The following is a 23,560-nucleotide window of genomic DNA, read 5'->3' as shown; positions in this document are numbered from 1 at the left end:
CTTAAGCCGATAAACACCAATAGTAATAATAGTCCTGTGTGAATTTTCCGTTCTTCCAATCCTCAAATCGAGATGGTTTCCATATATCATCTCCTTCATAGATAACATCACTCTTTCCATCATAGTCTCGTAAAACTATTGCTCTTAAGTCCCACTGAGGAGTTTAACCCACAATATATAAAAAGCTCTATTTCTCTCTTTCTCCTCCCAGACTCAAGACCTCTGACAGAGCTTCCCAATATGGCAACGGCATTTTTAACTGTGTCATTCCACGCTCTTCTTAAAACGTGCTTTGGTTCGAAAGTTTATCTCCACATAGCCTTAAATCCACAGCTTAAGTCCTTAAAACGACATTTCTGACTCGTGAGGGGAGGGGATTCTTCTTTAATCACATAAGAAAAGAAGGGAGAGTTTTTCCCCCCTCCCCCATCAGTCATTTGCCGTACCTTGTCTTGGCGTATCTTCTCATGTTTTATTCTTATCTTGTTTTGTCAGAGATCTCTTCTGTTAGCAGTCTTTACTCCCCCTTCTTTCTTGAAATATGTGCATTCCTTTCATCCAAATTGTTTCTTTTGAAGTTCTTGCATCTAGTGGCGTGAATCAGGGACGGTGTCCAGGAGTGCCGAAATCCCACAGGAGGGCTTTGTGCCTAGTGCCCTCACCCCCACAAATTCGGGGGTGGTATAGGGCACAGCAGGCAAGGGCCGCCCCCCCAATTCTGGTGGGGGTTAAGGAGGCTAATTACCCCCATCATAGCTTCCAAATTACCTCGTGTGGGTCGGAGAGATGTTATTGTCAGCCATCTTCCAATGCGCCCCCTAGTGGCCCCCCTCCAGTACCTATCCCTATCCCTGTCATTTAATTTCCTACAATGCCCTAGCATGATGCTACACCAGGGGCACTGAAGATAAGTAAAATAGTGAGTGGTTCACGTACTCGGCAATTTAGCGTTGAGGGTCCAGGATTAGCACAGCAGTGAACCCTGCCAAGGTATCTGGGCCACAACAGCTGCCTGAGAGTGCTAAGTGCTTGGCCAACTCTGTCTGAGCCCAAAACTTAGAGATATGACTGGATCTTGGGAACTCAGACCTTAGAGATATCTGCAGAAGGAAATGCAATGTTAGTCCTTCTAAATTGACCACGCCTGATATCAGCGTCTGCCTTCTGCCTACTCCTTTACCTTTTACCTACCCTGTTCAACAAAATAGTGTGTGCTGCTTTCTTGCTATCTTTCATGTTGTATATTCCAGAACCTCCAGTTTAGGCTGCCGTCTTTGGAGACCTTGACCTGGAAATGCCATTGTGTTGTTCTTGATTTGGTTATACATGGCCCTGAATGTGGTCTTGAATTGGCAATTTTTCCAAGATGACAACACGAGCAAGAAATGAACCCAATACTAAATTCACCTTCCCCTTTCTCTTAACTTCAGTTTCCCTAGCCACATTTTTTCCCCTAGACATGGTGCTACGTTGAAATATGATACACCCAAAATCACAGAATAAAGAATATAGCTGCCATTGTTATCCTGTTAGTGGATTGCTGTAAGGAGAGGAATACTGAGCAGAAACAGAGCCATGAGTTTCACCTAGTGTCTCCTTCATGGAGAGAGAGAGCAACTTCATCAATGCCACCTGAGGATATCTGCATGGATATCTGCATAGCCTGCTTCCTTCATGTTTTCAGGAAGGATATAAAGATCTTATTCCAGAAGCCATTTGGTCAGGAAAACTGACCAGGCTATTTTAGCTATGCTTAAGAGTATACTAGTGGGTGGCGCTGTGGGTTAAACCACAGAGCCTAGGACTTGCCGATCAGAAGGTCGCGGTTCGAATCCCCGCGATGGGGTGAGCTCCCGTTGCTCGGTCCCTGCTCCTGCCAACCTAGCAGTTCGAAAGCACGTCAAAAGTGCAAGTAGATAAATAGGTACCGCTCCAGCGGGAAGGTAAACGACGTTTCCGTGCGCTGCTCTGGTTTGCCAGAAGCGGCTTAGTCATGATAGCCACATGACCCTGAAACTGTATGCCGGCTCCCTTGGCCACTAAAGCAAGATGAGTGCCGCATCCCCAGAGTCGGTCACGACTGGACCTAATGGTCAGGGGTCCCTTTACCTTTACCTAAGAGTATACTGCAGGTTTTCCCTCATGCTTTTTTGTTTTTGAAAATTATTTTGTATTGCAAGTCACCTGGATTTTTTGAAGTTAAGCAAAGAGGCAGGTTGGAAAACTAATTAAAATGTAAAAGTAAATAAAAACAGATGCCCTAAGAGCATTTTGATGAATGCATCATTGAGGGATGACGTGATTGCCCAGGACCATAGTTTTCCAGCACATGTACGCTGCATGACCATGCAGCAAAACACCTGCATTTACAGCGGCACATAAAAGCATTGTGTGTGCTGATACACATTAACTGGTATACAAAAGTGCTATCTGGTAAAATTCTGGAACATTTCAACTCAGCCTGCAACACATAGATGAAGTAGGAACATAGTCAAGTTCATGCAGAGGAGACAAGGCCCAACCTGCGAAGTGGCTCTGTTAACAAGAGGATGCAGGGCCCATTTTCTCCCAGGATGAAAACTGTGGCTAGCAGTTTGGCATGAAAAGCCTGGGTGATATTGCAGGGATAGCCAAGGTGGTGTTTTCTAGAATTTGTGGATTGCAGCTCCCTCCATTCCCAACCATTGGTCATGCTGGTTGGGAGTGGCAGTCCAATACAGCAAGTTGACAACCGCTGTGGTATTGTGTTTATGAGTGTTAAAACCTTTTCTGGATTGAATCCTGTGGCCATGATCCAGGGAAGTATTTTCACCCATGCAAAGAAAATGTGTGTACATAGAGAGAGATTCTGTTTTATTTACTAGCACAGTGGTGAAGGTCACTTGTGAATCACCTCTTGAGTGAATTGTGTCTTGATGTGGTGAATGTTTCAATGCCAAACAGCGCACACCAAAACCACCTTTGCTGTGTGCATGTCTCTCTGGATATACTCCCAGACGTATTGGAGGAGCTCCACACTTCTTTGATTATTTCCTTTAATATTTGATCAAGGGCCTTATGCACTTTGAAATGTGTCTGATTCTCTAGGTTGGCCATGTATCCTCCTTTACAGAGGATAGTCCTCAGTCTAAAAAAATAATATCTTCTATCTGAAGTAAGTGTTGTCTGGTGCAAGTCTAATCTAAAGAACTGTAAGAAAGGAAACTGGGCCTTGAAGTTGCCCTTCAACAGTTGGCAGACGAGGCACTTTGGTGAGTTATTGTTTTATTTATATTATGGTAATTATTTCTATGTTTGCATTTATACCATAAATTAGCTCATATGCTTTTAATGCAAATCTGCATCTTCTCCCCTCCTTTCTGGTGTTGCATTTCTTCTTTTTTTAGCAATGCAAAAGCGGCCATCCTTTGATGCCCTGATGTGTTAATTCTAAGATCTGTCTGTAGGACGTTTCATGTTCCAAGAATTCACCTTGTTCAAGTTTGGGCCAAAAAAGTCAATTTCAGGAAAGCACTAGAAAAGATTCAAGTATTCAGGACTACACAAAAGCACATACTTAAGAGTATGTAATTGAAAATAGGTAGTTGACAGCATATAGCTGAATGCAACAGTGTGCAGTCCTATCCATTTTTACTCAGATGTGAGCCCAATTGAATTCAACAGGACTTATTCCCAGGTAAGTGTGAGTAGGACTTCTGTCTAAGGCTGCACATTTATCTTGGAGTGACTCACAGTGCAGTCCGTGCACATTACACATTTATGTATTTTTCATCTTTGTTGGAAGCCGCCCAGAGTGGCTGGGGAAACCCAGCCAGATGGGCGGGGTAGAAATAATAAATTATTATTGTTATTATTAGTAGTAGTAGGAGGAGGAGGAGCAAGGCTTCACTATACTCCATAAAACGTATTCATGGAGATCGTGAAAGTGAGTCCTCCATAGGGTTAGCTTGGTGGGGGTTCCCTCTTGCTGACTCTTCTAAAAGCATTTAAATTAATCCGTTATATACAGTGTTTCTGATCCATTGCATAGTCCTACTCTCACCTGCTGATTCCTGCATTCTTTCACCTTCATATAAATATTATTTTCAAATAATAATAAATAACTGGCACGCCTGGAGGATGCGGACCATTTGGATCCCTTCCAATCAGGGTTCAGGCCTCATCATGGGACTGAAACTGCCTTGGTCGCACTGGTTGATGATCTCCGGCGAGCTAGGGACAAAGGTGAGAGTTGTTTCCCAGTTCTGCTGGATCTCTCAGTGGCCTTTGATACAATCGACCATAACATCCTTCTGGACCGTCTAGAGGGGTTGGGAGCTGGGGGCACTGTTATACAGTGGTTTCGCTCCTTCCTCCTGGGCCGTGTTCAGAAAGTGGTGGTGGGGGATGAGTGTTCAGACCCTTGGGCCCTCACTTGTGGGGTGCCTCAGGGTTCCGTCCTCTCCCCCATGCTTTTTAACATCTATATGAAGCCGCTGGGAGAGATCATCAGGGGGTTTGGACTGGGTGTCCATCAATATGCAGATGATACCCAGCTCTACCTTTCTTTCAAATCAGAACCAGTGAAGGCGGTGAAGGTCCTGTGTGAGTGCCTGGAGGCGGTTGGAGGATGGATGGCGGCTAATGGATTGAAGTTGAATCCTGACAAGACAGAAGTACTGTTTTTGGGGGACAGGGGGCGGGCTGGTGTGGAGGACTCCCTGGTCCTGAATAGGGTAACTGTGCCCCTGAAGGACCAGGTGCGTAGCCTGGGAGTCATTTTGGACTCACAGCTGTCCATGGAGGCGCAGGTCAATTCTGTATCCAGGGCAGCTGTCTACCAACTCCACCTGGTACGCAGGCTGAGACCCCACCTGCCCGCGGACTGTCTGGCCAGAGTGGTGCATGCTCTAGTTATCTCCCGCTTGGACTACTGCAATGCGCTCTACGTGGGGCTACCTTTGAAGGTGACTCGGAAACTACAGCTAATCCAGAATGCGGCAGCTAGACTGGTGACTGGGGGCAGCCGCCGAGACCACATAACACCGGTCTTGAAAGACCTACATTGGCTCCCAGTACGTTTCCGAGCACAATTCAAAGTGCTGGTGTTGACCTTTAAAGCCCTAAACGGCTTCGGCCCAGTATACCTGAAGGAGCGTCTCCACCCCCATCGTTCTGCCCGGACGCTGAGGTCCAGCGCCGAGGGCCTTCTGGCGGTTCCCTCATTACGAGAAGCGAAGCTACAGGGAACCAGGCAGAGGGCCTTTTCGGTGGTGGCGCCCGCCCTGTGGAATGCCCTCCCATTGGATGTAAAGGTGATGGACAACTACCTGACATTCAGAAGACATCTTAAGGCGGCTCTATTCAGGGAAGCTTTTAATGTATGATATTTTAGTGTTTTTTGGTTTCTGTGGAAGCCGCCCAGAGTGGCTGGGGAAACCCAGCCAGATGGGCGGGGTACAAATAATAAATTATTATTATTATTATAACTGTACTTGAGCCACATAAGGAACTTGGAACCGGGCTCTGGGGACTTTTGCATAGCCATTCAAATATTCTGGATTTAGTTGTACAGATTTTGGTGACACTTGAAAAACAGCCACTTCCTTATTAATAGTAATTATTTGTAACATTTTGGCTCACCCATAGATATGCCTACATGGTCTATAAGTTTCCTTGTGGGTCAGAGCTTACTGGAGATAGTCAATAACGTTCAGATGTAATGAACTAGCCTTGCCTGGTAATACTATTGAAACTGTGGCAAATTAAACAATTATTTCAAGTGATTAGAGAAGCAATCTGCCATAACCCGCCTTGAATTTTTGACAGCCTGTGCCCACCTGGTGCCCTCCACACCCAACAGACTCAGCCAGGTTGGGCTTCCAGATTGATCAGAGCTGAAAGCCGGAATGTGGCCTGGAGATGCACCGACAGCACTGAGCCCTGACTTCCTATAAAGCAGTTTCCTGTGTTCCTACATTACTGTAGTACATTTGTGAGCTCGACGACTTCCAAACCTGCAAAGTAATTGAGCCGCACGCCACCTAGCGGTGAGATCATTTGCCAGCAGACAAGATGCTCGGGGAAAATAATTCTTAACTGCGCCGGAGGTGCCACCAAAATACTGTCTATATAGAGTCTATTGTCGAGCTTAGTTAGGAGCAACAAAAGAAACGCCTTTTAAAACACTTGCTAGGACTGACTTCTAATAATCCCAGTAGCTTTTAGATTTAGACTATGCACTGGCTGTATAACAACAGAAGTGCAGCAGAGCATGTATTTCTCCTTGATATCTTTTGTGTCAGGCTAGCTGGCTCAGTGTACTGTTTGAACTGCAGTGTCAGCTTTACTTAGGAATCCCCTTATATTTGTACAATTGTGTGTCCCACACTACCTTAGCAAGGGAGTGCACACTGATGTACCAAAGAGGTAGGGCTTGATAAGACTTTCCCCCCTACAGCTTTCTGACTTCTTAAAGGTCTGGCCAGTCACACAGTATTGCTCTGCGCGAAATATCGTGAGCTCCGTTTAGATCCTTACAATTTTAAGATAATGTGTTATGTACTAAGCTTGGATCTTAGAACAATAGGTAAGTAGGATCCTAGAATGCAACAACTGATTGGCTTGCAGAAGAAGACCAATCAGGCTTCAGGAGGGAAGCAGAATCAGCCAATCAGACTGATTACACAATTCATTGTGTAAATAATGTATATAAAAGCCTGAGGTTTGGGGCCAATTCAATCATTGTTTTACAAGCTACAATAAAGAGCATGAAATCACTATGGCATTCCTGAAGGAGCGTCTTTACCCCCGTTGTTCTGCCTGGACACTGAGGTCCAGCGCCGAGGGCCTTCTGGTGGTTCCCTCAAGTTACAGGGAACCAGGCAGAGGGCCTTCTCGGTAGTGGCATCCGCCCTGTGGAACACCTCCCACCAGACTTTTAGAAGACATCTGAAGGCAGCCCTCTTTAGGGAAGCTTTTAATGTTTAACAGACTACTGTATTTTAATACTTTGTTGGAAGCCACCCAGAGTGGCTGGGGAAACCCAGTCAGATGAGCGGGCTATAAATAAATTATTATTATTATTATTATTGAGTATATTTCATAATGCAAGTTCTGCATTATGCAGAAATGTCCCAGGTTGGATTCCTGGAATCTCAGGTGATAGGAAAGACCTCTGCCTGAGATTGCAGAGAAGCTCTGCCAGTCAGAGTAGACAGCATGAGGTCTACATGGACAAACAGTCCCTTTTGCCACAAGGCAAGCCTCTATGCCATATACAATAAACTTTTTATGATAAACATATTGGGGTCTTCTAAGACATGGGTCTTCCCCAGGCATGTGAAGGACAACAGTGATGTTTGTTGATTGCTGCAATTGATGATTTGTTCTTGTTGACACTTTTGCTGCTCTTTTATTGACAGTTGTTCGTTTTATGAACCATTTTGTTACAATGCATTACTTTTACTTATGCTTTACTTACGCTTTGCACGTCACTTGGAGAATTTATTGTGGAGCAAGCAACTTAAAACAATTAAATAGTAATAAATTTCAGAAATGACTCTTCCTGTGACATTCAGGATTGTAATCATGTGGGAGCAGGGCAATGTGACCAAGCGGACACATTAACCTGAAACTGTGGTGTACATGTAAATAAGATGTACACATGCAAGCAGAATGAAGCATGGCCAGTCTCAGGGGGAGAGCTTGTGTAGGCTCTGTTCAGACCTTTGGAAAACCCCTGGTCACATGGCAGGAGTCTACATATGTAACAGCAGGTAAGCATGCAGACTCTGCTATGGGGACTTTTTTTTCCTTTTAAAAAAGCCAAGAATTGGACTCATTTTACTGGTATAATTAAAGTTTATTTTAACAAGACACTTGATAATTTATCACACCTGTATCCCACCCTCCTTTGACAAATATTTTTGTTCATTCAGTTTAATTGGCATTTTACTTTTTCTTAAGCTTTTAGTATGTTTACAAGCAATGTTTTATAGAAATTAGTGATTATATTGCATGCATGTTTATTCTGGTGTGTTTTTTTTTAAATTGTTAGTTGTGTTTAAATAATTTTATGGTATGGTTTCATGGTTATGTTATACAGCAGTCTGAGAAGAGAGCAGAAAAATGGGGTGTAAATAGGAGTAGGAGTAGTAATTTTATTATTACTTATTTTATATTGATGTTTAAAATATTATTTAAAATGCAAATATCAGCTCTATTGTTTTGAAGATAAGGAAAACAAGGAACATTGCCAATCAAGTTGCAGGCCATTTTTGTATTTAATGAATAATTAACCTTTTTAGATTATTAATAGTATGGCTTCTAATTATATTATTGTATGAATCATATCAGGTATTATGTCATATGTCATAATGTATGAGCAGAAATGGATAGAACTCAATAATTTATCTCTCTTGCCACTAGAGGTCGGAGCACATACACTCAGGAAGAAGGATGAATTACTAATGTGACAATTTTGCATTAGCTGTTGTTGGAATAAATGTGATTTTTCTTTTTACCACATGTGAGAGTATAGTAGAGAGAACATAAAAGTAGATAATCCCCACCCCTACGTACAACATTAAAAGCTAGGTGAGAACTCTCAGATGATGACGGAAGCCCCCAGCATCTCTCCCCTCCCCCCGCCGAAAATTCTCATTAAGAAACCTTGTAATTACCAAACCAGTTCAAACCAAGGTGGTTGGATCTTTTACTTTAAGCAGTCCAGGAACACTGTACTTCAAGTATGGCTCCGCATCTAACATGAATTTGTGAGATAGCTAGACTTGCCTCAGGAGTCAAAACTTGAGGGTTTCCCCCCCATCATCCCTAAAGTTTCTGTCTTTCTGTCTTCATGAAGCCCTTTTATAAAAAGGAGATATTTTATTTTATATACCCACCCTGTATTTTTCCGTCTATAAGACACCCCCATGTATAAGACACCCGCTATTTTGGGGGACTCCAGTTTAAGAAAATGGGAAGAGATGGCCCCCATGTATAAGACACCCCCAAATTTTGAACATTATTTTTTAGGGGGGAAACCTAGTCTTATACATGGAAAAATGTGTGTGTGTGTGTGTGTGTGTGTGTGGAGTCTGTACCTTGAAACACAGAAGTGGTGTGGAGTGCTGCAGAGAGAACAGAGAATCAGAAAAAAATGCATCTCTTCCTCTAACAACTAATGGACCCTTTATTTGCTGATAGGGGAATCGTATCTAGGCATAAGACTAGGCATATATTTTATAATTTAAATCATAAAAATGCCCCTGTATCCCCCAAGTGTGTGAGCATCCTATTTCAAAGAGCAAAAAGGTTGGGCCGATAATGCAAAGCAACAACAACAAAGAACCACACCAGTCAAATGTGCTACCTTTGCCCATAGGAAGGTCGATAGTACACTCAGAACATTATGATTATAATTATTATATGCCTTCTTGTGCCCAGCTACTCTTCCTCCTCTTTTTCTAGCACCTCTGAATTTTCTCTCTTCCATTCTGAACCTTGTTTTCTTTTTCCTGTCGTAGAGGGCTTCTGAGTGTCTTAACATTGACAGCTTCCTGCGGCCCTACTTGGAAATATATTTTTTTATTATGAAACCATCAAGCCTGCCATCCGAAACCAGAAACATGAAATCCACAGCATTAAGGTACAACGATCTTCCAGACAAGAGCCTAAAAGCCTTTGTAAAAACAACCCATGAATATCTTTTGGAGGCATCTACCAACGTAAGAGAAGGGGAGGTGATGTTTGTTGACTCCTGCTTATCCCCATAGCTCTCAGTATACTCTGAAAACTTGTTCCATAGGACTGGGGAAGCCCACCAGAACACCATGAAAATCAGAAAAATCACACAGAATCAGAAATAAAGGCATTTCTGCCTTCACTAGCTCAAAAGCCTTTCCCTGAACAGTCTGGCAGTATTAGATTTCCCCATTTCCCCTCCCCACCCCAATGTAGATAGTGTTCGGTGAATGAGGAATTTCCTGATTATTTTTAAATCATCTCCATTAGAGCTAATGACTCCTGCATGCTTTGTCTTTTATTCTCCGTTTGCTGGTGACATTGCCTCGTTTTGTCTTCTGCATTCGCTAATTGCATTAAGCAGTTCTCGCAAAATGAGCTAAAATGAGATGCACCCTGATGAGGGTCAGTTAAGAATAGCAGAAGCCTGCACAGATCCTACAAGTTGTCTCTTCCCTGTCATCTCTCATTTGAAGACAGAAAGCGTGATATTTGGAAAGGATATGAACAAAAAAGCTGTAATGAAGGCCATCTTTTTTATTCAAATAAAACTACAGAATATGAAATACGGTTTGATTCGCCCATCTATCATTTGGCTGTAACTGCTGAATTGATAAATATGCCTGTGCAGGTTTAGTTCTAATACAGAATAAAACAGCTTCAAAGGAAGCTACCTTATACCAGAGTGGACATTTTATCCATTTAGCCCAGTATTGTCTCAGGCCAAATTCTTTACTTCAGTTACTAAACAAACCTTTTACCTGATAATTCCAGGGATTGAATCTGGAACCTATCCAGCGCAAGGCATTTGCTCTGCTACTGAACTATGTTCCCTTTCCACCACATGGGTCTTTGTGGGAGGAAAGATAGAAGCACATCCTTCAAGACACATATGGTGCTTTGCTATGCCCTTCCAAGTGTACATAGCTAGAAAGAACCAAAGTAGGCTACTTCCACAGTAGCGGGAAAGAACCAGGCAGTGGGCCTTCTTGGTAGTGGCGTCTGCCCTGTGGAACACCCTCCCATCAGATGTCAAGGAAATAAACAACTATCTGAGAGCCAGTGTGGTATAGTGGTTAAGAGCGGACTTGTGGACTTGTAATCTGGTGAACCTGGTTCGCTTCCCCACTCCTCCACATGCAGCTGCTGGGCGACCTTGGGCTAGTCACACTTATCTGAAGTCTCTCAGCCCCACTCACCTCACAGAGTGTTTGTTGTGGGGGAGGAAGGGAAAGGAGATTGTGAGCCACTTTGAGACTCCTTTGGGTAGCGATAAAGCGGGATATCACTTCCAAACTCTTCTTCTGACTTTTAGAAGACATCTGAAGGCAACCCTGTTTAGGAAAGTTTTTAATGTTTGATGTTTTATCGTGTTTTTAATATTCTGTTCAGAGCCGCTCAGAGTGGCTCGGGAAACCCAGCCAGGTGAACGTGGTATGTATAAATAAATAAATGAATATTTATTGTGTATCTCAAGGCAAGATCCAATGCCAGCATATAATTATTAGGTGGATATAAGTGACTAACAATGCAAACGTATACCTGCCTGCTTAACTCCCAATAAGATATATATATATATATATATATATATATATATATATATATATATTCTCTTACAATTACCGTATAGCCAATCCCCCCCCATTATGGAATCCTAGGCCTAGTACACTCCATACCCTCTAATTATCCCAATTTTCCAGGGACAGTACTGGAATTACAAGAGCCATCTGGGCTTCTGATTTGATCCTGGAATGTCCCTATTTTTCCTTCCTGTGCTGCTGCTACTGCCAAGCTCAGGAAAGTGTATGAGCAGGCGTTTGTCCTGAGTGACAGCGGCAAGGAAGCATCCCCTTGCCTCTCCATGGCTGCTGCTGCTGGTGGTCTCCTCCCTTGGGCAGCTTGTAGTGGCTACTCGAGAGCAGGTGAGGAGGAGGAGAGGGGCTGCCGCCACTGAGGCCCAGAAGGCAGGGCTGCCCTGGGTGGAAAGAAAGAGGGAGCAGAGGAGAGTGCAAGGAGTCTTGGTTTTTTAAAACAATACTTTGTGCGTCAGTGTCTAATCTAGAAGCCTGCAGCTGGGGAAGGGCCATTGCTCAGTGGCAGAGCATCTGCCTTTCAAGCAGAAATTCCCAGGTTTAATTCCCAGCATCTCTGGGTACAGTTGGGAGAGGCGCCTTGAAATCCTGGAGAGTTGTAGACAATACTTGGCAAGATGGGTCAATGGTTTGACTCGGTACAAGGAGTCCCTTCCTGTCCCATTGATGTTTACCTGCATGGGAGAAGATATCTCTCTTAAATGCAGAAGGTTTCATGCTTTCAAATGAAGAAAAACAACAACACAACTACGTCCTTGTGTGCCTTAGTTGTAAATTGGCTAGTGCCTTCCCCGTACTTCCTTCCCAGTGACTAAAATGAAACTTGATTAATTTTGTGCCGCCAGGGGGCACTGCCTGCTAACATATAGTGAAAGCGAAAAGTCTTCGCACAAATTAACATCTAAGGAAGACGGTGTTATACTGTTAATTCTAACGTGATCACCAACAATTATACTATTTTATTTTTTTCATGCGCTGACCTATATTTTTGTTCAGATATAAAATGTTCCTTTAATGGTATATTGTGCAGTGCTACTATTCCAAGCAGTTAGTTGGTTTCCAGAAGAAAAAAAAACCTTAAAGCACTATCCTATAAATGTTTATTTGGGCAAATGGACCCATGGAGTTAAGTGGGGCTTATTCATTAAGTGTATATATGCACACTTAATGGGAGTATGCCCCATGAACTCAGCAGGGCTTATTTCTGAACAGACTAAGTAGGATTGCTCTGCAAATTTTATATCCTCTATCAAAATAATTAACATTTAGAAGTAGTAAGAAATGTGCAGCACAACTCTATTTACTCATGTTTACTTATGCTTTACTTGTGTTTTCATTGCAGCTAACTCAAAGGAAAGTGTACACAGGATTTCAGTCCTATTGTAGCATAAGTTTCTTGGAGATCACAAGATGTTTCTCAACAAAGAATTCTGTTGAATTTGAAGAGCCAAATGGTTTCTTGCAGCAAAAAGATGTTTTGTGGACTCTTGTCTGCATTATCTTATTCAGGTATGTAGCCGTGTTGGTCTGATGAATATCTCTGAATAGAGATATTGGATTCTTGTCTCATTACATATGCTAAAGCTATTTTGGTCATCTGCATACTATCCCTTGCTTTTTCCTGTAGGACTATTGCAGTTGTTAACAGTCGTCAACAGGTTTACCATACCCATTGAGTCAATCACCTACCTCCTACCTTCTGAGAAAAACCCCACCCCACACTCCTATATATAAGGGTCTGGTGACTTCTCTTTCAGTGTATCTGAAGAAGTGTGCATGCACACAAAAGCTTATACCCAGAACAAACTTAGTTGGTCTCTAAGGTGCTACTGGACAATTTTCGTGCATTATCTTATGTCACAATAAATCTCACAGCCCTGTAGCAACCCCAAAGACTCATCATCTTAATAAAATGCAATTTTTTTTTTTTTACAGTGATTGTATGTATCCAATTTACAGTGTAAGATATTCAGGTTGAATCAAGAACATGCTCTTATCCAAATGGAGCAATGATGGGACCAAACCAGAGTATATGGGCTATCATTCTGCCATGCTCAGGGTTCCTCTAACAGTGAACTTCATGGATAATTCTGCGTCGAATCCAGTGAGCTTACAATGATACTGTTATGGATTTGGGGTGGGGAGAAGTAGGCTGTATGCAGAGACCCTTCTAACCTTTGGATGCAGCAAGTGTTTAAATATAAGTCAAGCTAGTTTCCTGTTGAGGTGATAAGCTGGGTGATAGGCCTTTAAGGGGAACAAAGGAAATGGATCTGTGTGAGATGACAAATGGGTGAGCTCCCTCAACTGGCTGGTAGTTAGAAAAAGACAATGGTGAGAAGGGAGAGTTTGATGTGACCCAGAAGGAAAGCAGCAACCCAGAGAGGTAGGGCAACCCTGTTGGAGAGCCACATTTGATTTCTGTTTGAATCCAAGGTTGTGGCTATAGGAGAAACAAGACCCTTTTGGAACATTGATGTTGTGAGCCCCTCCATCTCAGGCTTAGGTTGTAGATACGTGTAAAACGATACATAAGAAAGACTACAGTCTCTGCTGTAACTCATTCCCAAAAGCAAACACAAGCAGTGGCGTAGCGTGGGGGGTGCAGGGGGGGCCGGCCACACCGGGCGCAACATCTGGGGGTTAGGGTTAGGGGGCACAAATCCACGGGTTAGGGGGCGCAAATCCACGGGTTAGGGGGCGCAAATTACTTGCCTTGCCCCGGGTGCTGACAACCCACACTACGGCACTGAACACAAGCCCTGAGTAAGCGCCTGGAATCTCATACCATTCAGAGATTTGGGATGGCATGCAACAAAACTACTGCTTGTTGAATTAGCTGTACTTTAAATCTTAAGGAAGACATTTAGTTCTCATTGCTTAAGCAGCAGCAGCAACAACAACAATCTCCAGTCTGTTATTAGGCTACAACTCCCATAATCATTCATCATTGGCCATGCTGGCTGGGGCTGATGGGAGTTCAGCAGCCACAGGCTTCCCATTCATGCTGTACATGGCCTTGTTTTTCTCATTTGCCGGTGTCGTGCTAAAAGCCTACCATGTACCATATCATAAAAGAGCCACACAGAGTTAAGGTTCTCCAAAATCTGGCAAATCTAGCTAAGACAATGCATGCGCTTAGAAGAAATATTCCTCGGGGGGGGGGGGGGAGTCACATGGGACCACAAGGATCTTTTGAGATAAAGTGGGACTTCAATGTTGTTTTGGAATAAAATGACTGTGGGGTTACTTTGACTCCTTATGTCAGATGTGGGGAACCTCAGGCCCAGGGTCCAAATGCCATCCTCCAGATCTCTTCGTGGTCCTTAGGACTCGTCCCCAGGCCACCCACTCTCTGCCCAGGTCAGACCCCAGTGCTTTTTTCCCCTGAGGGGACACAGGGGTACACATACCCCTAAACATTTTGTGAATCTTTGAACAGTCATACCTCGGGTTACAGACATGTCAGGTTGAATTTTTTTGGGTTACGGACTGCCGAAACCGGGAAGTACCGGAACAGGTTACTTCTGGGTTTTGGCGGTCACGCAAGGGCAGAAGTGCTTAATTGTGCTTTGCGCATGTGCAGAAGTGCCAAATTGCAACCCACACGTGCACAGACACGCCACTGCAAGTTGCAAACGCTACAGGCTGCAAACGTGCATCCCACATGGATCACGTTCGCAACCCGAGCGTCCACTGTACTTTTGTCCATTTACTGTATTTATTTTTCCTGATTTGAACTATAAAATGGTGATTTTCTTGAGTCAAAATGAGAGCACCCCTTAACATTTTTTTTAATAGAAAAAAAGCACTGGTCAAGGCTATTAAAAAGAAGGAGTCTGGGGAAAAAATAATGCAGGCAACATTTGACCAAGGATGCTAAAGTTGTTAACTTGGAGAATATAGATTGTGTTTGAAGATAAACGAAAGAAAGAAAAGAAAAAGCTATTCTGTGCCGTTTCCAAATTGACTCCCTTGTGCAAGGTGAACAATAGTTCCCAGAACAGTTTTAATTCTTACCTCCAGACATTGTCACATCTCTGAGTCTCTGGGACTGGCATGGTACACTAGGCTGAAAAGGCATTCATAGGAAAATGCTGACCCCATACACTGTAGGGCACTGTAATTTAGTCTTACCTGAGACATCGCAAATGCAGAGGTGAAACTTGGTTTCAAGTAATTGATTTCTTTACACCGAGTTCTGAATGTGCTGTCTCTGTATTCAACCCAACATTAACCATTTAGAACCAGTTTTGTGTTCGACAGAATGAGGAGCCACCACTGATTTCAGCCATGCTCCATTGAGCCACTAAGGTAATGTAAATCTTATACCGTTTTCTTACAACACTCCAGTGCTTTGTGTTGATAGATTGGATGTGCATAAACTGGACAATCCTGCACTGGACCTCTAACCTGTAGCTCTGTACTTTCAAAACCCTAGACCTATGCCTCACATCTTATAGCAAACAAATGAGCTAGGAGCTATTAACTGAATCACAGTTTCACACAGTTAAAAAGGAATATCCTCAGAAAGTGAAATTTATTGAAAAGTAGGGTTTTACTCCATACATAGTTCAGTGAATGTGACTTTATTGTAAACCAGGCTCTTATTACTGTATTTTGAGATACCACACTAAAGGTTGGTTTACCCATTGTAGTCTTTTTAAGTGGGCATCTAAACATGTGAAGTGAACATTTGCAACCTATTCTTAAATCAAGAGGTTTCTGATCCTGGTTAATAGTGGCACAATGGGTTAGTGGGTCTGGCTGCTGACCAGAAGGTTGGTGGCTTGAGTCCATGCAGGGACAGCTGTGGGAAGTGTTCCTGCATTGATGAGTTTGCATTTGATAACATTTTATAACGTAGAGATCTTGCCCTACCTGTGCTGTGTTATCCCTGCCTTTTGAAGAACTTCACGCTTAAACATTTATTTACAGCTGTTCTACTCCTTCTGTCAGTCTTTTAAAAATGTTAGTTGGCTGAATTATTGTGTGTGATGGGATGTTTTAATTGTTTCATTTTCTGTGGACTAGCTTGGATAATAAGTGGAAAAAATAAATATTGCAGATAAATAACCAAATGGATAAAAGTTATCCTCATTGAGACTTCTCTCTGCTGTACTGAATCTCAGTACACAGGCACAGACAGGAGAATAAGATCAGATTATGAGAATCGGGGATTTTGCAAAGGTAATGAAGGACTGAGAAACAGCTTAAGTATTCAACAGGAATATCCCTGCAATAAAAGAAATACAGATGGTGGCTTTGCTTTTCACCTATAAAGATACAGACTTTGTCAACCTTACTGTGAAGAGATAATAATATAATAAAAAGTTATTACTTATACCCCGCCCATCTGACTGGGCCTCCCCAGCCACTCTGGGCAGCTTCCAACAGGATATTAAAAACACAATAAAACATCAAACCTCTGGCTGTGCCGTTCACCCCACCTGAGGGCAGAGAACAGAGGCACAGCCATTGGCAGTATTACAAGCAAGGGGCTGTTAGGCTTCAAAAATAAAAAATAAAAAATGACAGAGGGGTTTGATACTCTTAGGACATAGCTACACTCTAAAAGTACAGGGCTTTTATATCAGTACAGTGGTACCTTGGTTTATGAACTTAATCTGTTCTGGAAGTCCGTTCTTAAACCAAGGCGTGCTTTCCCATATCAGTGGGGGACTCAATTTACAAATGGAACACACTCAACAGGAAGCGAAACATGTTCGTATTCCAAGGCAAAGTTCACAAACCAAAACACCTACTTTCAGGTTTGCAGCGTCCTTAATCCAAGTTGTTCATAAACTAAGCTGCTCTTAAACCAAGGTACCACTGTATAAGTTTCATGGCTTACCCAAAAGAGTCTTGGGAGTTGTTAGGAGGCTGCCTTTATGAAGTCAAACCATTGGCCCAAGTAGTTTGTATGCCCTGACTGGCAGCCTTTCTTCAAGATTTGAGACATTCCTGCATGCAAATTTTCTGCATGCAAAGCAGATTTCCTTTAGGGGTCCCCCGCTTGCCGTAGCGGGTCAGACCCGAACTCGCAGAGCAGTCCTCCTCCGGAGCTCGGAAAGAGGACCGCCATTAGCGCTGGCGCCGACCGGAAGTCCTAGTGGTAGAGATTCCTGGCCCCTCCTCAAAGAACATGTTCCCAAGGCTCCCCAAAGAGAGGTAATAACTATCGTTTAAACATACCCTTAGACTAAGGGAGATATGTTTTACTGAAATCAATGAGGCTTGCTAAAAAATTGTGTTTACAGTTGGTATTCCATGTTGTACCATACTGATCCTGCAGCCATCACAAAAACCATGATATGAGATACACTAAAAAGTGTGCATTGCAGTGCTGTATCTTTTAATTTTAATTATAGCATACTAAGTGGGTTTATCTGGTTGTTTTGAGTACACAACCTCCCCCCACCTCAAGACCAGCAGCATGCAAAGCACATTCGTAATGGAAACGAGGGATAAATTATTGCACTTTTTAATAATCCAGCTGACATCATTGCAGTTGTGACCTTGGATGAAACTGTGTCCAGCTGCAGAATATTAAACAGTAGCCAATGTTGCTTTGAAACAAAGAGTGACAGTTTTCATTACTGCCATTACTGATTCAAAAGTATAAACAGGGTTGCAGAACAACAAGAATGCCCAGCCCAGGATGTGCCTTGCCACTGCCTTTTGAAGCAACAATTGGCGTTGGAGATGATTTGCCGATAAAAACATTAGGAAAGATACACATTGCAATTCATATGAAATAGGCATTGTAGATCAGGTAGTGAACAATGGGTAAAATCCTGGGTGCCACAATACAATGATTATGCATATGATTAATGTTGGCAGAATTCATCAAAGTTGGCATTGACCACCTGCCTCAATGCAGACATCTGCACAATCACTTCATCATTCCTAATAGTCCACTCTGGACACTACTGACTTTACTTTCACATGGTGGCTAAAGCTGTGAGCAGGCTAGAACAAAAACCACTTTTTCACACCATGCAGCTCCAAAACTGCCCCCAAAGGCTGGCAATGTAGTAACTGAGGTTTTGTTCATGACTGACGAAGAAAGAAGAGGTGATATCTTCTATCTTCATCTTCCACCTTCTGCTTTTGTTAAACATTGTCTTTTTTAATTTTTAAAATGATTTTTTTAAAAAACAAAACCATCGACAAAAACAATCCAAAATAAATACATATTACCATAATAAAAATAATTTGATTCACACATAACAAATTCCACCATGACTTCCGATCACCGCAATGTGGTTCCTAAATTACATTCCCAACTACGTTGTCTCTCCTAGGTGGTTTCAGTTATATTGGTTTTGTAAAATTCCTTAATTTCATGCAGAAGTCAATCCAGGCCTGCCAAAGAATTTAGATTTTCACAATGTTCTTTTAAGTATACTCTGTAAATATCCCACTCTAGTAAATGTTTGTTCTGTATCATCTCAATTTTGCTGTCATTTTTGCTAGCTCTGCCCATCCAATTTGGTAGGGATGGAAGCTCCTTTCCATCCTTTTACAATTAAAATTCTTCTTTTAATTGAAGAAGAATTTTATAAAATTCTTTTACAAGAATTTGTACAAAAATCCTTTTACAAAACATCCTTTTACAAAATAAATTCTATTGCACACATAAAAATTCTTAGATTTTTTAGAATTTCATTACTCATTATACCCAGCAGAAAGGCCTGTTTTTTGGAGAAGGAAAACTGAAACATTTTCTTAAGCTCATTATATATTATATCCCAGAATTTTCTTTTTTTTTTTTTACAGTTCCACAACATGTGGATCATTGTGTCTTCTGCCTCTCTGCATCTCCAGCAAATGCTTGACCTGGTTTTATACATTTTGGCCAGCTTTACAGGTGTTAGGTACCATCGGTAAAGTATTTTCATGAAATTCTCTTTCAGGTCATTGCACACAGTGAATTTCAGGTCCTCCCTGCATAATGTTTCCCAAGCTTACATTTGGATATTGTAACCAAAATCTTTGGCCCATTGGACCATTTTACTTCTTCCTCCTTGACCTCCCAGTCTAGAAGCATAGCTGTCAAGTGTCCCTTATTTGAAGGGACAGTCCCTTATTCCAGTACCATGTCCTGCTGCTGTCCCTTATTGATGGATGTCCCTTAAATGATGTCCCTTAAAGTTCAAAGGAAGCAGCTCCTCTCCCTCCCTCCCTCCCTGCCGGCCAGGAAGAAGGGAGGCTCCAACTGTGTTGCTTGGCTGTGTTGCTCACCCAATAAGAAGTCTAATAACGACTGGGGGGTGGAGCTTGCATGCCTTGTGTGTGGCTAGTTAATGCAAGCTGAGGGGTTTTTTGAATGCTGGATGCCATTTTGTTGCACGTGCTGCTGCAAACTTTGCAGTGCAAAGCCAGGCCGGGGAGCCATCTTAAGTTGAGGCTGCATAGGCCTTGTGGTGCATGTGATTCAGATTCTATTCAGTTGAACCTCTGGTTACAAAGTTGGTTGGACAGTGTTCTCGAAGCTACCCAGCATGAGTTTGACCAGACTGCAGGAGGACAGGAAGACTGGAGTGCCTGGAACAGGTGAGGCTGCTGGTCCCTTATTTTCAAATCTGTAAGTTGACAGCTATGTCTAGGAGGAGTCTGTACATTTTAGAGTGTGGTGGTTTTTTTTGGTTTGAATTAGATCTTTCTCGAGTCTTGATAATTCCGTGGAAAAGCCATTCTGTTTGTCTTTTTGGAATGTCTCGTTTAGCTGGAAATATTGTAACCAGTCTGTTAAATGGGTTCAAATTTCTTCAGTTTTTTTTTTAGTTCTAGCCTATTTTCCCTCTCTTCCAATAAATCTTTGTAAGTTGCCCAATTGCCTCTCATTTTTTTTTCTTTACCGAGAATGCTTCTATCAGGGATAACCACCATGGCGTTTTGGGTTCTAACAAGTCCTTATACTTAGCCCAAAGCAGGTATAGTGATTTTCTAACCATATGGTTCAAGAAGCCTTTGTGAACTTTAACCTTTTCATAACCTAGATAAGTGTGCCAACCGTACCGATTATCAAATCCTTCCAGATCCAGCAAATCAGTGTTTTGTAGCATCAACCATTCCCGGATCCAGGAGAGACAAGCCGCCTCATACAGTTTCTCTTTAACATCAATTAATAGTTTGTGCTTGATCTTGGGTTCTCCCCCTTGCCAAATAAATCTTCAGATGTCCCTCTGCCAATCTCTGAAACAGCTTGGTCCCTCAATCACTGGAATTGATTGAAACAAAAATATCATTCTCGGGAGCACATTCATCTTTATTGTAGATATTCTTCCCCAAAAGGAGATGTTTAATCTGTTCCAAATCTCTAAATTCTTTTTTTATCTCCTTCCAAATCTTAACATAGTTATCCTGAAATAGATTATTTTTTTGTGTGTGAGGCATATACCCAGGTATTTTACTTTTATGCTAATTTCCAAACCACAGTTTTTATGTAATTTGTCAACAGACATTAAAAAACAAGACTATCATGAATAAGCATATGGACTGAACGTATGGGCCCAGGGAGTGGAATTTTAGGCAGAGAGAAAAGGACTGAGGTATGAGAAGATTAGGCGAGAGAGAGAGAGAGAGAGAGAGAGAGAGAGAGAGAAGGAGGTTGCCATAATCGCAATGGGAGAAAACCAATGAAGGAAGCTTGCTGCTTTTTATAATTTGCATAACGGTAAAATTATTTAGTGATGTAGTAAATATGGGGAGAAAGGCAGTGGGAAGAATTATACCCAGTGGCGGAGTTATCAATATATATTTAGACTAATTCAAGGAGAAGATAAACTTCCATTAAATATTCTTAGGATCAGAGTGCAAGACATCAAGTGGGTGAATACATTGGTTAAACAAAAGGTCTTAAAAATAAATTGGTATTGATTACTGGAAACTCTGGGTGAAATTGATTAAATGGAAAGAGACAGTATGCTAGAAAAATGTGAACTGACTGTACTCCCAGCAAATTCTATACAATATATTCTTGTTCCATATAGAAATATGTAAACAAAAATTATGAAAGGAATAAATTCAATAAATATTTTAAACAGCCCACTGAATAACAGTCATTAAGATGTTCCATTGCCAAAGGAAATGAATTATTTTCTAAAAGGAAATAACACTTACCCAAATGATGCAGTCTGTCCTGAACCCCTGGCCCACCTGGCAGCAAGTCAGTATGCGAAGTCCAAAGTTCAAAGCCTGAGGGTCAATCCACACAAGCAGATTCCAAAATCCAAATGTCTGGAAACACAGTCCAAGGCTAGTAGACAAGTCTGAAATTCCACGTTATGATATAGTCCAGAGTCAAACCCAAAGCACAAGTCCCATAGAGATCCAGGAGAACCCAAGTCAAGGTTCATCAATATGGGCAGCTGAGCAGACCCAGCACCTCAGCTCTTATTCTGTTTTGTACTTTGCTGATTGCAGCACCTGGGCTTGATGAGGCAGGTGACCCTCACCTGTTCCAAGCCTACTCCAGCTGAGGAATCACACACCACCTCCCAGAACTAGCGAGCCCCACCTGGCCAGCTAGGGAGCTGGGCTGTGGGCCCTTGCCTGCCTAAGCCTCCTGGAGCACCACTCCCACTGCTCCCTATGCCCCAGAGCCTGTCGTGATCGTGGAGACAGGGGCCCTTCGGACTCTGGTGATGGGTCCTGGTGCTCTGGTTCTTGTACATTAACCTCCATCCCCTTGCTATCTTCCATCATCCTGTGAGTACTTTCTTGCCCACCCCCTGCTTCCCCTGGTATGTCCCATTCCCAGCTACCCCCCCTTGCCAGGATCCTTTCGCCCCTTCCCATCGTCCTGCCAGATAATGACACAGAACTTAATTGAAAAATGTGATTGATGCCAAATAATTTAACCCCAATGCAAATGTTAAAAGGGAAATGAAGTCATATGTGTGTCTGGATGTGGAAGAAACAACTTGCAATTGCTAACTAGCATCTTGGTACAGTATTACGATTCAGCAATGGGGGGCGGGGCGGGTCACAATTATCTTAAAACATATTTGTGCCACTTGCTGAACATACAACGAAGATCACATGGCTTTCTGCAATGATACAAAGATGAAGTAGCTCCAAGAAAGATAGATATTAAAATCCGAAAATGGAGGAAAAGACAAAATATCTTGCAAAAGCCATAGGCAAAGAGAATGTGTTTTGTTCTGCTGTAGAAATAATAATTTCCAAACCTGGTGGAGAGACAGATGTGCTATTGCACAATGCTATGCAAGCTATGGCCTAAGAGATATCTGACAATATGAAATACATATGTCTTTAATTGAGCATGACTAATGGATGACGGCTACGTGGAACCGGAAAGCAAAATTCAATTACTCTGCATTTGCAGCTAATAAACAAATTTTGCAAACATTGTCCTTGGGGGAAAAAGAATATAATTTCAGTCTGCTCAGTGCCTGCTTATATATCACTGTTCTTTCCCTAAATAAGGTTATGAGAAATTACATGCTGCTATAGAATAAGGACACACCTGGGTGAAAATTTGGTCTGGCAGCGTCCAGATAAATATACCATAGAAGAAGAAGAAGAAGAGTTTGGATTCAATATCCCGCTTTATCACTACCCTAAGGAGTCTCAAAGTGGCTAACATTTTCCTTTCCCTTCCTCCCCCACAACAAACACTCTGTGAGGTGAGTGGGGCTGAGAGACTTCAGAGAAGTGTGACTGGCCCAGGGTCACCCAGCAGCTGCATGTGGAGGAGCGGAGACACGAACCCGGTTCACCAGATTACGAATCTACCGCTCTTAACCACTACACCACACTGGCTCTCATAAAACCATAAAACAGAGTTTGCCAACCTAGAGCCTTCCATGCTAGCTGGGCCTGGTATGAGATGCAGCCCCCAAAATCTGGCAGGCACCAGACATGTAAAGCCCCATAAACTGATTAGCACAGCTAGGAATCTACAGTAATGCAGATATACTCACATGTCATACAAAACTGAAAGGTTTACACAATTCTTCTTCTTCATAAAGCCCCAAATAATTGCCTTGGTTCTTGATGTGCTGGGTAAATTATTGGCTGCAGTGAAACTGGTACAATTTGCCCAACCAATGCGGCCTTTTGTTTTCTCACTCTTCTCCCAGCCTTCACTATCTGCCTGAACATTTTGTTCCTGAATTTGTATTAGGGTGTATGTGCACATGATCTCTGTAAGCACATAAGATGAATAGGCAATTATGCATTTGTTTTATTTGTTTGTTTTAGAAAATGCC

At 42.4% G+C, this 23,560-nt stretch overlaps 2 long non-coding RNA genes across 3 annotated transcripts in view; one reads left to right on the top strand and one right to left on the bottom strand.

Annotated features, from left to right (window-relative positions):
* LOC309530753 overlaps positions 1–23,560 on the top strand; it is an 85,887-nt gene that overhangs the window by 50,941 nt on the left and 11,386 nt on the right. The window contains exons 1-3 of one of the 2 annotated variants that reach the window (XR_014218878.1): positions 3,406–3,676; positions 12,661–12,827; positions 15,585–15,632. This is a non-coding gene — a long non-coding RNA (uncharacterized lncRNA). Of the gene's footprint in view, positions 1–3,405; positions 3,677–12,660; positions 12,828–15,584; positions 15,633–23,560 lie in introns of those variants that run through there. The other variant, XR_014218877.1, reaches the window with a different exon arrangement.
* On the bottom strand, positions 18,975–21,915 carry LOC309530750. The gene is made up of 3 exons (XR_014218872.1): positions 21,447–21,915; positions 19,919–20,544; positions 18,975–19,353 (listed from the first exon to the last, which is right to left on the bottom strand). It is a non-coding gene; the product is annotated as an uncharacterized lncRNA (long non-coding RNA).

The sequence above is a fragment of the Podarcis vaucheri genome, assembly GCF_965113315.1.
Source record: "Podarcis vaucheri genome assembly, chromosome: 4".
Taxonomy (NCBI): Eukaryota; Metazoa; Chordata; class Lepidosauria; order Squamata; family Lacertidae; genus Podarcis; species Podarcis vaucheri.
The sequence above is the reverse complement of the archived record's forward strand: the minus strand, read 5'-3'. Positions and strand labels throughout refer to the sequence as shown.